Source organism: Gymnodraco acuticeps, unplaced genomic scaffold, assembly GCF_902827175.1.
Source record: "Gymnodraco acuticeps unplaced genomic scaffold, fGymAcu1.1, whole genome shotgun sequence".
NCBI classification, from domain to species: domain Eukaryota; kingdom Metazoa; phylum Chordata; class Actinopteri; order Perciformes; family Bathydraconidae; genus Gymnodraco; species Gymnodraco acuticeps.
Window position 1 is genome coordinate 103571 of NW_022991861.1, and position 5038 is coordinate 108608.

A 5038-nucleotide genomic window follows, 5' to 3' on the forward strand; every position below is an offset into this window, starting at 1 on the left:
TGATTGAAGATCTTTCTCATAGTGTCTGTGAAATTTTCCAGAGACCCGCAGATGGGGGAGCCTCGGGACCACTCTGCCGTAGCCCACGCTGCTGCTCGGCCGGAGAGATGGGAGATCATGAAAGCCACTTTGGAATTGTCCGTGGGAAAAGCAGCCGGTTGGTGGTGATAGTGTAACTCACACTGCACAATGAACGTCCGGCAGCCCTCCGAGTCTCCGGAGTATTTTTCGGGTGGAGCCAGACGCATGGAAATACTGTGCGGCTCAGTAGACCGGTTGGGATCGGAACCGGTCGCCGCCGGAACCGGGGGAGTCGTGGGAGGAGAAGCAGCCTGCAGGTGAGTGAGCACACGCTGGACCTCAGCTGCCAGCAGATTCACCTGGGTTGTCACCGATGATTGTAGTTCCCCGTGGCTGTTGGATAGGTGCTGCACTCCGTGCTGTATGGCGGCCATCTGCTCTTCTTGTTGCCCAAGACGTTGGCCCTGAGAGCGGATGGCGTTCTTTAGCTGGTCTGAGTCGGCTGAGTTCATTTTAATGGTCAGTTCGTACTGTCAAGGAGAGACTCTGAGGCATGAACTCAATTGCACGACTCAGATAGTGTTCTCAAAAAATAAAGACTTTACTGGAATTTAGCACAGTAATCAAAACAAGGAAAACAAATATACTCTTTCGAGGAAAACTAGCAAGTGATCAATGAGGTAGATCCGTGGGAAGTCCGTGAGGTAATCAGGAACGTGGGTCATAGTAAGACAACGAACTGACAATGAACAGGAGGAAGCTACCACAATATATACACAGGTAAATCAATCAATCAATCAATGTTTATTTATATAGCCCATTATCACAAATGTTACATTTGTCTCAGTGGACTTTACAGTTTGTACAAAATATCAGTATGACAATACGACACCCTCTGTCCTTAGACCCTCACATCGTACAAGGAAAAACTTCCGAAGAAAACCCACAGTTTAAAGGGAAAAATGGGAGAAACCTCAGGGAGAGCAACAGAGGAGGGATCCCTCTCCCAGGACGGACAGACGTGCAATAGATGCCGTGTGTAAATTGAAAAGATAATACATTTGCAACATAGGTAGTCCAAATGTTTGGAAATGCATGTGTGTATAATAGGAAGATGAATCCACGAGGATATCCATCCAGGACCTATGATCCAGGACCACAGCCACGACTCAAGATCCAGGACAGAGGAGCGCAGGATCATCCATGACTCCGGATCCCGGCGTATACAGACACCAAAAAGAAAGACATTTGGGGAAGCTGGGTTAATCGGAACATGAGAGTACACAGGTATAGACAGAGAGAAGGAAGAAGTAAGATGTCCCCCGACAAACTAAGCCTATATCAGCAAAACTAGGGGCTGAATCTAATCAGCCCTAACTATAAGCTTTATCAAAAAGGAAGGTCTTAAGCGCACTCTTAAAAACGGATAGGGTGTCTGCCGCCGCCGAACACAAACTGGAAGCTGATTCCACAAATGTGGAGCTTGATAAGAAAAGGCTCTGGCTCCCATTGTACTTTTAGAGACTCTAGGAACAACCAACAACCCTGCATTCTTGGAACGCAATGCCCTAGTAGGACAGTAGGGTATAATGAGTTCTTTAAGGTAAGATGGCGCCTGCCCATTAAGGGCTTTGTAGGCGAGAAGAAGAATTTTAAATTCTATCCTGTGTTCTATAGGGAGCCAGTGTAAGGCAGCCAGAACAGGAGTAATGTGGTCCCTTTTCCTAACTCTGGTTAGTACACGAGCTGCAGCATTTTGAATCAGCTGAAGCGACTTGACTGACTTCTTGGTACACCCTGATAATAAAGAGTTACAATAATCCAGCCTTGAAGTAACAAATGCATGGACTAGTTTCTCTGCATCGTTTTGAGGCAAGATATGCCTGATTTTTGCAATGTTACGTAGATGGAAGTAGGCGGTCCTTGAAATTGATTTTATGTGGGCGTTAAAGGATAAATCCTGATCAAATATAACACCAAGATTCCTTACAGTCTCACTGGAGGCCAAATTAATGCCATCCATGGTTAATATATCCTTAGATAATTTGTTTCGTAGATTCTTCGGGCCAAGTACAATAACTTCAGTTTTGGTCGTGTTTAACATCAAAAAGTTTAAGGTCATCCACGTTTTTAAGTCCTTAAGGCAGTCTTGAATTTTATTTAGATGATTAATTTCATCAGGCTTGATTGATAAATATAGTTGAGTATCATCCGCATAACAATGAAAATGTACAGAATGATTCCTTATAATATTGCCTAACGGAAGCATATATAATGTGAACAAAATAGGTCCGAGCACTGAGCCCTGTGGCACTCCATGGCTAACTTTGGGGGTAAAGGGGACACAGGTGGAAACAATCAGGGCGGGGGAAAACAATCAAGGACGCAGGAGACAGAAGGGGGCGGGGAGCGTGGAGGCCTGAAATGAGAGGGATGATTAATTAAGGGAATAAACATAAAGCACAGGGCAAAGGGACATGACAAAACTAACATAAAGAATACACTTTCACTATTAGTTTCCTAGACATGACAGTACCCCCCCTTCTAGGGACGGCTCCTGACGGCCCAGGCTCCTCTGAGTTGAGGCGGTCAAAATCCTCAATGAGGCTTTTGTCTATGACGAAGCGGGAAGGAATCCATCCGCTCCTCAGGACCATAACCCTTCCAGTCAACCAGTAGCTGTCGCCCTCTACCCCTTTTCCGACTAGCCAATATCTTCTTGACGGTGTAAACCGGACCTCCATCAATCATCCGGGGGCGGGGGGGGTTTGGCGGTGGGAACCATAGCGCTCTCCTTCAAGGGTTTTAGTTTCCCTACATGGAAGGTGGGATGTACCTTCATGGACCTGGGAAGCCGTAGTCTCACTGAAACCGGGTTGATGACCTTGGTGACGGGAAAAGGACCCACAAACCGGGGAGCCAATTTACGGGAGAGTAAGTGGAGGGGAAGGTCTCGTGTAGAAAGCCAGACTTTTTGGCCTGGCTGGTATACAGGAGCTGGTCGGCGTTTTCGGTCTGCTGCTCTTTTCACCAGTTGTGAATTCCTGCAGAGGATCTTCCTAGCCGCAGCCCACACGCGCCGACAACGCCTGACCAGCGCGTGGGCAGACGGGACCGTGACCTCCCTCTCCGTGGCTGGGAACAGTGGCGGCTGGTAGCCATAAACACAGTGAAATGGGGACAGGCCTGTGGCAGAAGTAGGGAGGATGTTGTGCGCATACTCAACCCAGGTGAGGTGCTCGCTCCAGGAGGATGGATTCTGGGACACCAAGCAGCGCAAACAGGTCTCCAGTTCTTGATTTAGGCGCTCTGTCTGGCCGTTAGACTCCGGATGGTATCCTGACGAGAGACTGACCGTGGCACCGATGAGGCGGCAGAACTCCTTCCAGAAGCGTGACACAAACTGGGGGCCCCGGTCGGAGACAATATCCTTTGGGAAACCATGAAGCCGAAACACATTATGCATCATGACCTCAGCCGTTTCCTTCGCTGAGGGCATCTTGGGCAAAGCAATGAAATGTGTCATTTTAGAAAAACGGTCCACTACCGTAAGAACTGTGGTTTTACCTCTAGAGAGGGGCAGGCCAGTGACGAAGTCCATGGAGATCTCTGACCAGGGTCTGTTGGGAATAGGGAGTGGTTGTAATAGTCCTATTCGCGCCCTGGAAGAGGTCTTGTTTCGAGCGCAGACAGGGCACGCCTCCACATACTCCTTCACCTCCTTCTCCATGGATGTCCACCAGAAACGTTGTTTTATGATGAACATAGTTCTCTTGACTCCAGGGTGACAGGTGAGCAGCGAAGTGTGAGCCGAGTGGATCACCTGTGGTCGCTCGGCCTCCTGAACGAAAAGCCGGTTAGGCGGGCAACCCCTTGGTGCAGGAGCTCCAGCATTGGCTCGTATTACCTCCTTCTCTACTGACCAAGTCAGCGCTCCTACCACCCGGTTTAATGGGATGATGGGTTCCGGCTCCTTGACTGCAGGCACAGGGTCAAACAGACGGGACAGAGCGTCAGGCTTGACATTCTGAGACCCCGGCCTGAAGGAAAGAACAAAGTCAAAACGGTTGAAAAACAAGGTCCACCTAGCCTGGCGGGAGTTCAGTCTTTTGGCTTTTCTTATATATTCCAAGTTTTTGTGATCGGTCCAAACCACGAAAGGATGCTCGGCTCCCTCCAACCAATGCCTCCACTCTTCCAGTGCCAGCTTCACGGCCAGCAACTCACGGTTTCCCACGTCGTAATTTCTCTCTGCTGGGGAGAGCTTCCTGGACAGGAAAGCGCAGGGGTGAAGTTTGTTGTCCTTCTGTAGTCGCTGGGAGAGGACCGCTCCCACCCCTTCGTTGGAGGCATCCACTTCTACCACAAAGTGACGAGTGGTGTCCGGCAAGGTGAGTATGGGAGCAGAGGTGAACATTCCTTTAAGCCGAGAAAAAGCCTCCTCAGCCTGAGGAGACCACAAAAAAGGCACTTGAGGGGACGTGAGGACATGAAGAGGGGCTGCAATAGCACTGAACCTCCGCACAAAACGTCTGTAAAAATTTGCAAAGCCTAAAAACTGCTGCACTTTCTTACGAGAGTCAGGGGTAGGCCAACAAGCTACTGCGCTAACCTTCTCTGGGTCCATCCTAACCTGACCTGGCGAAATGATGAAGCCCAAGAAAGTGACTGTCTCTGCATGGAATTCGCATTTTTCTGCTTTGACAAACAACCTATTCTTGAGCAGCTCTTGTAGAACCTGGCGGACATGTTGTTTATGGGTGTCAAGGTCAGGGGAGTAGATCAGAATGTCGTCCAGATATACAAAAACGAAACGGTTCAGAAACTCCCTCAACACGTCGTTGATCATAGCCTGGAACACAGCAGGAGCGTTTGATAATCCAAATGGCATTACACGGTATTCATAGTGGCCTGAAGGGGTGTTGAAACCCGTCTTCCATTCATCACCCTCCCTGATCCTGACTAAATGATAAGCGTTACGCAGGTCTAACTTGGTGAAAACCTTGGCTCCCTGAAG